The following is a 12,274-nucleotide window of genomic DNA, read 5'->3' on the forward strand; positions in this document are numbered from 1 at the left end:
GCGGGGGGCGCTTTGCCAGTCGCCGGGATGGCGGCAGGCAGGCTGCCTTTGGCGGCATGCCTGCGGAGGGTCCGCTGGTCCCGCGGCTCCACCGAAGCCGTGGGACCAGCAGACCCTCTGCAGGCACGCCTGCGGGAGGTCCACCGGAGCCGCAGGACCGGCAAGTGGCAGAGCGCCCCCCGCGGCATGACGCCGTGCTTGGGGCGGTGAAATGTCTAGAGCCGCCCCTGGCAGAGATAAAGTTTATAGACACCATAAACGACAGCTTCTTGGAGCAGCTAGTCCTGGGATCCACAAGGGGAAAGAGGATTCTTGATTTAGTCCTCAGTGGCACACAAAATCTGACCCCAGCTGAACCATTTGGGTAATAGTGACCATAACATGGTTAAATGTAGCAGCCTTGTAGGGGGGAAAATACCAAAAAATCCACCATACTCATATGTAACTTTACAAAGGGGAACGACATAACTTTACAAAGGATGGTAGTTAGATGGAAATTAAAAAGAGCAGTGCCAAGGGTAAAACGCCTGCAAGCTGCATGGAGATACTTACAAACACCATCCTCGAGGCTCAGACAAAACGCCCCCCCAAATCCAAACAGATGGCAGGAGGGCTAAACTGCAGAGTAATGGAGACGACTAGCGGCAAAAGTAAGGAGCATAAACTTTGGCAAATAAAATGTGAAAGTCTAACAGGACGGGCCAAAAAGGGATTTAAGAAGCAACTTGCTAAAGATGCAACAACTAACAGTAAAAAGTTGTAAGTACACCGGAAGCAGGAAGCCTGCCAAACAGTCAGTGGGGCCACTGGACAACAGAGGTGTTCAAGGAGCACTCAAGGAAGACGAGGTCGTTGCAGAGAAACTAAATGAATTCTCTGCATCAGTCTTCACTGCAGGGGATGGGAGGGAGATTCCCACACCTGGGCCATGCTTCTTAGGTGACAAATCTGAGAAACTGCCCCAAACTGAGATGTCAATAGAGAAGGTTTGGGAACAAATTGATAAATTAAAAAGTAATGGCCCCGGGGCCAAGAGTTCTGAAGGAGTTTAAATATGAAACTGCAGAACTCCTAACCGCAGTATGTAACCTACTGCTTAAATCATCCTCTGTACGAGATCACTGGAGGATAGCTAATGTAACGCTGATTTTTAAAAAGGGCTCCAGAGCACTCCTGGCAATTACAGGCCACTAAGCCTAACTTCAGTACCAGGGTAAATTGGTTGAAACTTTAGTAAAGAACAGAGTTACCAGACACACAGATGAACACAATTTGTTGGGGAGGAGTCAACACGGCTTTTGTAAAGGGAAATCATGCCTCACCAATCTATTACAATTATTTGAGGGGGTCAGCAAACACGTGGGGAAGGGTGACCCAGGCAATATAGTGTATGTGGATTTTCAGTTTAGCTTTGATAAGGTAACCAGGGACTAAGGGAAGATCCCTTCATGGATCAGTAACTGGTTCATAGATAGGAAACAAAGGGAACAAATAAATGGGAAGTTTTCACAATGGACAGAGGTAAATAGCAGGGTCCCCCAAAGGTCTTCACCAGGACCAGTTCTGTTCAACATATTCATGAATGCTCTGGAAAAGGGGTGAACAGTGAAGTGGCAACGTATGCAGATGCTACAAAATTATTCAAGATAGTTCCATCCAACGCTGACTGGGAAGAGTTACAAAGGGATCTGCCAAAACTGGGTGACTGGACCACAAAATAGCAGATGAAATTCAACGTTGATAAGTGCAAAGTAATACACATTGGAAAATGTAATCCCACCTGTACGTACAACATGAGGGGGTCTAATTAGCTGTTACCACCTAAGAAAGAGATCTTGGAGTCATCATGGATAGTTCTCTGAAAATGACCACTCAGTGCACAGCAGGGATCAAAACGGCTAACAGAATGTTAGGAACTATGAGGAAAGGGGTAGATAATATGACAGAAAATATCATAGTGCCACTGTAGAACCCAGGGTGTGCTCACAGCTTGAATACTGTGTCCAGTTCTTGTGGCCCCATCTCAAAAGGAATGCGTGGAACTGGCAAAGGTTGAAAGAAGGGCAACAAAGATGATCATGGGTATAGAACAGCTTCCATACAAAGACCGGGGCTGTTCAGCTTAGAAGAAACGACTCAGAGGGGATATGAGAGAGGGCTATAAAATCATGAATGGTGCAGACAAAGTGAACAGAGATGTGTTAATTAACCCTTCACACATGCAGAAACCGGGGTCACCCCGTGAAATTAGTACGCAATAGTGTGACTCTGTACCTCAGGGGAACACCCTGCACCCCCATGTTCATCTTTATAAAATGATTGTGTGGTGTCCAATGCAAAGTTTGTCATGTTGGGTGTCTTCAAAAGGCTCACGATGCACTGAGCATGGTCACTATAGTGATATTATAGTAATTGTTACAGTAATATTACAGTAATGTTATAGGTTATAATTTCAAGTACATAGTTATGAGGCTGAAAATGTATCCTCATGGCTTAAAGCAAGCCCAGGCAAAAACTCTCCAAGAACAGAGAGGCAGTTCACACCTCATCAGGGCAGGTATGGGACAAACCCAGCCCAGACTCACAGGAACATAGGACGCTGGCCTGGGCAGCAACAAAATAATTTGTTGGACTCTCGAGTGAGAAGCCCCCCTTCCTTTGGCCAGTTTGGGACTGCGATGAGGAAATGCTCACCTGACTCTGGGGGGGGGGGGAGCAAAGGAGGAAGAAAGGACAGGATAAAAGGAACAGACATTTGCCGTGCACTCTCTCTCTTCCACCTACTTCTACAGACACCACACCAAGCAACTGAAGCGCTGATCAAAGGGGAGAGCCTGGCTGAAGAGCAACCAGCCAGCCTGTGGTGAGAAGCATCTAAGTTTGTAAGGGCACTGAGAGTGTTAAAATCAGCTTAGAATGCGTTTTGCTTTTATTTCATTTGACTGCATCTGACTTGTTATGTTTTGACTTATAATCACTTAAAATCTATCTTTATAGTTAATAAATTTGTTTTGTTTATTCTACCTGAAGCAGTGTGTTTGGTTTGAAGCGTGTCAGTGACTCTCCTTGGGATAACAAGCCTGGTACATATCAATTTCTTTGTTAAATTGATGAACTCATATAAGCTCATAGCGTCCAGGGGGCAGAACTGGACACTGCAGGTTCCTAGGATTGTGTCTGGGACCGGAGATATTGGCTCATGTCATTCGGTTGCGCAATCCAAGGAGCAGCCTACATGCCAGAGGCTGTGCGTGAACAGCCCAGGAGTGGGGGTTCTCACAGCGGAGCAGGGTAAGGCTGGCTCCCAGAGTCCAGGATTGGAGTGACCTAGCAGATCACCAGTCCAGATAACACCAGAGGAGAACGTCACACACAGGTTTGATAAAAACAAGAGGCAGGATCTTTTCACACAGTGCACAGCTAACCTGTGGGATGCAGTGAAGGCCAAAAGTGCACCTGCCTTCAGAAAAGAATGGCTAAGTTCACAGAGGATAGATCCATCAATGGCTATTAGCCAAGATGGTCAGGAACGCCAGCCCGTGCTCTTGGTGTCCCTAAACGTCTGACTGCCAGAAGCTAGGTGTGGAAGACAGGGGTGGATCACTCAGTCTTTGCTGCTTTCTGTACAATCCCCTTGCAGCTCTGGCACGGGCCACTGTCAGAGACAGGACACTGGCAGTATGGACCATGGTCTGACCCAGTGTGTCAACTCTTATGTTCTCTTATATTCTTATGGAGCCTAGCAGCTGTTTACAGATGGAGCCACCACCCAACATTGAGATGCTGCTACCACTGGCTATTTGTAGATCACTCTCTCGACTAGTGCTGAGATATGGCTGCCTATGGGGAGAGCAGTGGCAGCTGTTTACCAGCCACAGCACATCACCACGCAGGGATCACTCACCGAGCACTGCAAAGCAGCCACCTCTGGGGTGGTGCGTAGCAGCTGCTTATACAGAGATCCCTTACCCATCACTGCAGGGAGACCACGCCTGGGGTGGGGCACAACAGCTCTTTATGCAGGGGTTTCTTGCCCAATGCAGCGGTGCAGCTGCCTCTGGGGTGGGATGCAGAAGCTGCACTGAAACAGCGCACAAGAGCTGAAGGCTGGATGCATCCAGCTGGAACCACAGGGAAACTGAGTATGGCAAATTAGAATTAACCCTGTGGGAAACAGGCCAGTGCATGGGGGCAGGTCTTGTGAAAAATGCCACTGGATCCTCCATGCCCTTGGAAAGTTCAAGAGACCTTGGTAGCATTGGGATAACACTGTGTGAGGACAGCACCCGCTACTGATCCTCTGCCCCGCTCCCTGCAGCACAGCGCCCCCTAGTGCCACACTAGGGCATTGGGGTCAGCACAGACTGTGTGAGGACAGCACACCCCACTGAGCCCCTGACCCACTCCCTGCAACACAGCGCCCCCTAGCACCGCACAGGGGCACTGGGGTCAGCACTGACTGTGCAGGGACAGCTCCTCCCTGCCCTGCTCCCTGAAGCCCAGCGCCCCCTGGCTCTCAGGTCTGCACTGGCTCTGAGGGGAGTGTGCCCCCTACTGAACCATTTGGGTTTCTCCCAGTCCCCCATCCCAGAGCTCCCCCCACTTAGTGGGAGGCCTGGGGGGGGTCAGAGCAAGTGTCACTTCGCCGGCAGAGACGTCTGCATTAGCTGCCACCTGCACAGAGCCAGGGGCTCAGTAGGGGACACGTGCTGAGCTCAGCGCAGACGATTGGGGAGGCGGGGAAAATGTGGGACATGGATCGGGGAACCAATAAAAGCCTCCCCCTCCATCTCCCACGCTCCTCCCCCGCCCTCCTCGCTGTGCTTCTTTGCCCAGCCTGGACTGTGTTGGGGGCTCTGGCACTGCGCCCAGGCTGGGGGGGAGCCAGTCGGGTTACTCCCTGCCCCCCAGTGCCGAGAATCGGTGCCTCGCCCTGGGCAGGATGTGCTCTGGGGGCAATAAGGGCCTGGCCGGTGCTGGCCGGGCGCGGGAGCCAGCGCCTTGAGTACTGGCAAGAACAATCCTGTCAGCAGGATTTTAATGCTGAGCTAGGAAGGACGCAGGGGTCATCGGGGACAGGGCCACGGGCAGTGATTTATGGCATCCCCAAGGGACCAGTTCCCACGGAGCGCTGCAGGGCTGGAGCCCCTTGGCAGGGTGACCCAGACTCAGCACTCCAGGACTCCGGTGGGATTGTAGAGACAGAGCTGGGGGTTAGAGGCAGAACAGCCCAGGGTCTAAATCACTAGCCTGCTGCTCAGGAGACTGGGTCTAGTCCTGCCTCTGCTGGGTGCCTGTGGGCAAGTCACTGCCCTGCTCTGTGTCTCAGTTTCCCCCTCTGCCTTGGCTATTTGGAGCGTGAGCTCTTTGGGGCAGGTCCTGTCTCTCACTGTGTCTGGCCAGCGCCTGGCACAATGGGGCCCTGATCTCACCTGGGGCAGGGCCTGCCTCTCGCTGTGTGTCGGTGCAGCACCTGGCACAATGGGGCCCTGATCTCACCTGGGGCAGGGCCTGTCTCTCACTGTGTGTCTGGGCAGCGCCTGGCATAACAGGGCTGTGATCTCACCTGGTGCAGGGCCTGACTCTCACTGTGTCTGTGCAGCACCTGGCACAACGGGGCTGTGATCTCACCTGGGGCAGGGCCTGACTCTCACTGTGTCTGGGCAGCACCTGGCACAACGGGGCTGTGATCTCACCTGGGGCAGGGCCTGTCTCTCGCTGTGTGTCGGTGCAGCACCTGGCACAATGGGACTCTGATCTCTGGGTGCTACTGAAATAGAAACAGCAGTCAAGTGGCGGATGCCCTCAGAGCCCAACAAATTGTTCCCACTGAATCGTTTACTCTGAGCATTTCCATCAGCCCCAATCACGGGGGATCCGTGTGCAGGGCTGCGACCAGGAGGCTGGTGGGAATCCAGGCAGGGCCACCCACACAGTGCAGTTTGTGATCCCCGCTTGGGGGCTCATGTGATGTAGCGACGCGGCACGAACACAGCGATCGCCAGCGCCAGGAGGACGGGGTCTGGCGGGAAACCAGCTGTTTGTGCCAGCAGAGCCCCTGGCGACTCAAAGGGACCAGGAGCAGGGCAGGGCTGGAATGTGCTTCCATAGTGCCAGGGAGAGGGGTTACAGGATGCCCTGCTACTCACCCACCCATCGCCTCACCCTCTATCTATCCCATATGCACCCGCTAGCCTTCCACCCTTCTGTTCGTCTATTGCATCCGCAGCTTCCAACCCCACACTCTGCACCTGTCCTGTACTCACCTTCTGTCTATCCATCCAGCCCCCCACACACCCTCTTTCTTCCCATCTGTCTCCCTACCTTCATATGAGGCTCATCACCACAGTGTCTGACCACAGTATATACACCAGGGGGTAGGAAGAGGCTGGTGGATAGATAGATAGATAGATAGATAGATAGATAGATAGATAGATAGATAGATAGATAGATAGATAGATGGGGTGGCTGGGGATAGATAGATAGATAGATAGATAGATAGATAGATAGATAGATAGATAGATAGATAGATAGATGGTGTGTGTGGGGATAGATAGAGGGGGGTGGGGATAGATAGATAGATAGATAGATAGATAGATAGATAGATAGATAGATAGATAGATAGAGGGGGTGTGTGGGGATAGATAGATAGATAGATAGATAGATAGATAGAGGGGGTGTGTGGGGATAGATAGATAGATAGATAGATAGATAGATAGATAGATAGATAGATAGATAGATAGATAGATAGATAGATAGAGGGGGGTGGGGATAGATAGATAGATAGATAGATAGATAGATAGATAGATAGATAGATAGATAGATAGATAGATAGAGGGGGTGTGTGGGGATAGATAGATAGATAGATAGATAGATAGATAGATAGATAGATAGATAGATAGATAGATAGAGGGGGTGTGTGAGGATAGATAGATAGATAGATAGATAGATAGATAGATAGATAGATAGATAGATAGATAGATAGAGGGGGTGTGTGGGGATAGATAGATAGATAGATAGATAGATAGATAGATAGATAGATAGATAGATAGATAGATAGAGGGGGTGTGTGAGGATAGATAGATAGATAGATAGATAGATAGATAGATAGATAGATAGATAGATAGATAGATAGATAGATAGATAGATAGATAGATAGATGTCCCAGCCCCTAGGTGACAGTCTTCTCCAGCTCTGGCCTCTAGACTGGGGGTGCCCGGGTGACTCACTAATGGCACGTTGTTGTACTGAAGCCTGTTCCTCTCAGCTGTGGGTGGTGGGAAATGTTATAAATAATCATCTGCATTTCTATGGCAGCGCCACATGCCACTCGCCAGGCGCTCCCCCCTCCCCCATGCATGGAGCCACATCCCCTGGGGATGTGCCTGCTCCCCAACTTCCCGAAGGGGAAACTGAGGCACAACCAAGGGCTGTCTCACTCCAAGCTACACACCCTGGAGTGAAGGCCAGATCCCCCTCAGCCTTGACCCCCCCCATGCACCCTGTGTGAGCTGTCATGCATATGTGTGACACAACTGCCATGCAACCTGTGTGAGCTGTCACATATGTGTGTGATACAACTGCCATGCAGTGGGTGTGCGGTGTCATGCATGTGTCAGACACACATGCCATGCAGCACCTGTCAGGTGTTACACATGACTCCCGTGCAGCATGTGAGGTGTCACACGTGCAATGAGACCCTATGTAGCATGTGTGCGACACAACAGCCGTGCAATGTGTGTGCGACATGTCAAATGGATGTGTGTGACATGACAACCAGGCAGTGTATGTGACATACCCCCTTGCAGTATGTGCAATACAACCCTATGAAATGTGTATGTGCAATGTCACATGCATGTGTAACAAGACAACTGTGCAGCCTGTGTGTGACACAACAGCTGTGCAAAGTGTGTGGAGATTAGATAGATAGATAGATAGATAGATAGATAGATAGATAGATAGATCCTATCTATCAAGGGTCAGGGTGGATTCTCCATCACTGATGATTTTTCAACCAAGAGGGGCTGGTTTCTAATGATTTGGGTGCAGGTCTCTAGCCTGTGTTATCCAGGTCAGACTAGATGATCACAACGGTCCTGTCTCGCTTTGGAATCGCTGTGTGTGTAACACAGCAGCCACGTACAGTGCCTGACACCAACCCACGCAGCATACATGTGACATGTCGCTTGTGTAACCCGACCTCTCTGCAGCATGTGCGCCCGGGATTCTGCGCTTGCTGTCACCACCAGGGGCCCTGCTTTGCCCCAGGGCGAATGCCCACCCAACTCGCAACCCCCAGCTTTCCCTGCCAGGAGCAGCCTTCCGCCCTGGCACAGCCCAAGAGACACAGCGTGCATTGCCCTGGGGGAGGAATGGCAGTGTCGGGACCAGCTGGCTGCCAGCCCCCCACTCCCTACGTGGGTCACTAGGCATCACTGCTCTCTGCCCTTGCACATGCTCCGAGCTAGACAGACACAAACCCAGGGGCGTCTTCCCCACTTCCCAGGGAGTTTGAGTTCCCACACATGGGGCAGGGACACGAGGGCCAACTGCCCCGTCCCCATCTGCCCTGGCTGGGGCACAGGATCAGCAAGCATCCGGAGGGGGGGCGGGGGGGCTGGGAGGGTGATGACATCAAGGCACTGACCAAGGCGTGGCCTGGCTGCCCTGCTCCACCTGCAACCCAGCCCTCCCTTGGCGTCTCTCCCACTTACCTGCTCATCTACCAACTCCATACATACCCCTCCATCCAGCCATCCATCCGCAACACCTTATCTATCCATTCATCCATCTGCAACACCCCAGCTATCCATCCGCAACACCCCATCTACCCATCCGCAACACCCCATCTATCCATTAATCCATCTGCAACACCCCATCTACCCATCCGCAACACCCCATCTACCCATTAATCCATCTGCAACACCCCAACTATCCATCCGTAACACCCCATCTATCCATCTGCAATACCCCATCTACCCATCCGCAACACCCCATCTACCCATCCGCAACACCTTATCTATCCATTCATCCATCTGCAACACCCCATCTATCCATCCGCAACACCCCATCTACCCATCCGCAACACCCCATCTATCCATTAATCCACCTGCAACACCCCAACTATCCATCCGCAACACCCCATCTATCCATTAATCCATCTGCAACACCCCATCTATCCATCCGCAACACCCCATCTATCCATTAATCCATCTGCAACACCCCAACTATCCATCCTTCTGCAACACCCCATCTATCCATCTGCAATACCCCATCTACCCATCCGCAACACCCCATCTATCCATTAATCCATCTGCAACACCCCATCTATCCATCCGCAACACCCCATCTACCCATCCGCAACACCCCATCTATCCATTAATCCATCTGCAACACCCCAACTATCCATCCTTCTGCAACACCCCATCTATCCATCTGCAATACCCCATCTACCCATCCGCAACACCCCATCTATCCATTAATCCATCTGCAACACCCCATCTATCCATCCGCAACACCCCATCTACCCATCCGCAACACCCCATCTATCCATTAATCCATCTGCAACACCCCAACTATCCATCCTTCTGCAACACCCCATCTATCCATCTGCAATAACCCATCTACCCATCCGCAACACCCCATCTATCCATTAATCCATCTGCAACACCCCAACTATCCATCCGTAACACCCCATCTATCCATCTGCAATACCCCATCTACCCATCCGCAACACCCCATCTATCCATTAATCCATCTGCAACACCCCAGCTATCCATCCGCAACACCCCATCTATCCATTAATCCATCTGCAACACCCCAACTATCCATCCTTCTGCAACACCCCATCTATCCATCTGCAATACCCCATCTACCCATCCGCAACACCCCATCTATCCATTAATCCATCTGCAACACCCCATCTATCCATCCGCAACACCCCATCTACCCATCCGCAACACCCCATCTATCCATTGATCCATCTGCAACACCCCAACTATCCATCCTTCTGCAACACCCCATCTATCCATCTGCAATACCCCATCTACCCATCCGCAACACCCCATCTATCCATTAATCCATCTGCAACACCCCATCTATCCATCCGCAACACCCCATCTACCCATCCGCAACACCCCATCTATCCATTAATCCATCTGCAACACCCCAACTATCCATCCTTCTGCAACACCCCATCTATCCATCTGCAATACCCCATCTACCCATCCGCAACACCCCATCTATCCATTAATCCATCTGCAACACCCCATCTATCCATCCGCAACACCCCATCTACCCATCCACAACACCCCATCTATCCATTAATCCATCTGCAACACCCCAACTATCCATCTGCAACACCCCATCTATCCATCCATCTGCAACACCCCATCTATCCATTAATCTATCCGCAACACCCCGCCTATCCATCTGCAATACCCCATCTACCCATCCGCAACACCCCATCTATCCATTAATCCATCTGCAACACCCCATCTATCCATCCGCAACACCCCATCTACCCATTAATCCATCTGCAACACCCCAACTATCCATCCTTCTGCAACACCCCATCTATCCATCTGCAATACCCCATCTACCCATCCGCAACACCCCATCTATCCATTAATCCATCTGCAACACCCCAGCTATCCATCCGCAACACCCCATCTATCCATCCGCAACACCCCATCTACCCATCCACAACACCCCATCTATCCATTAATCCATCTGCAACACCCCAGCTATCCATCCGCAACACCCCATCTACCCATCCACAACACCCCATCTACCCATCCGCAACACCCCATCTATCCATTAATCCATCTGCAACACCCCAACTATCCATCCTTCTGCAACACCCCATCTACCCATCCGCAACACCCCATCTACCCATCCGCAACACCCCATCTATCCATTAATCCATCTGCAACACCCCAACTATCCATCCTTCTGCAACACCCCATCTATCCATCTGCAACACCCCATCTATCCATTAATCCATCTGCAACACCCCAACTATCCATCCTTCTGCAACACCCCATCTATCCATCTGCAATACCCCATCTACCCATCCGCAACACCCCATCTATCCATTAATCCATCTGCAACACCCCATCTATCCATCCGCAACACCCCATCTACCCATCCACAACACCCCATCTATCCATTAATCCATCTGCAACACCCCAACTATCCATCCTTCTGCAACACCCCATCTATCCATCTGCAATACCCCATCTACCCATCCGCAACACCCCATCTATCCATTAATCCATCTGCAACACCCCATCTATCCATCCGCAACACCCCATCTACCCATCCGCAACACCCCATCTATCCATTAATCCATCTGCAACACCCCAACTATCCATCTGCAACACCCCATCTATCCATCCATCTGCAACACCCCATCTATCCATTAATCTATCCGCAACACCCCGCCTATCCATCCTTCTGCAACACCCCATCTATCCATCTGCAACACCCGATCTACCCATCCATCCACCTGCAACACCCCATCTACCTATCCTTCTGCAACACCCCATCTATCCATCCATCTGCAACACCGCATCTATCCATTAATCCAGCCGCAACACCCCATCTATCCATCTGCAACACCCCATCTACCCATCCATCCACCTGCAACACCCCATCTACCTATCCTTCTGCAACACCTCATCTATCCATCCATCTGCAACACTCCATCATCCATCCATCCATCCATCCATCCGCATACACACATATCTATATGCATATAACCCTCTATCGAACAATCTGCATGCACCCATCTATCTATGTGCAGATATCTCTATCAATCTATCTGCATACACCCTATCTATCTCATGCACACTCTTTTCTTTCTTTCTTTCTTTCTTTCTTTCTTTCTTTCTTTCTTTCTTTATCTGGGAACCTCCTTAGCAGTAATGCCTCCCCCTCTCTCCGCCCTTAACTCCCCATGCCCTTCCCACACTGTCTGAGTCACTCATCCTTAGCAGCAGCCAGAGCCACCCACCCCTCCCCCCACATCACTCACGATGCATCTGTTTTCTCTTAGGCTATGTCTACACTAGCACTTTTGTCCGTAAAACTTTGTCACTCGGATGTGAAAAAACACACCCCTGACCGACATACGTTTCACCGGCAAAGGCACCGGTGTGGACAGCGCTGTCGGCGGGACATAGCTACCGCCACTTGTTGGCATTGGTTTAATTATGCCGGCAGGAGACTCTCTCCAGTGGGCACAGAACAGCTACATGGGAGACGTTACGTG

At 51.0% G+C, this 12,274-nt stretch overlaps 1 protein-coding gene across 4 annotated transcripts in view; it reads right to left on the minus strand.

Annotated features, from left to right (window-relative positions):
- SLC43A3 (solute carrier family 43 member 3) overlaps positions 1–12,274 on the minus strand; it is a 40,599-nt gene that overhangs the window by 16,181 nt on the left and 12,144 nt on the right. The window lies entirely within an intron of this gene.

The sequence above is a fragment of the Mauremys mutica genome, chromosome 4, assembly GCF_020497125.1.
Source record: "Mauremys mutica isolate MM-2020 ecotype Southern chromosome 4, ASM2049712v1, whole genome shotgun sequence".
NCBI lineage: Eukaryota > Metazoa > Chordata > Testudines > Geoemydidae > Mauremys > Mauremys mutica.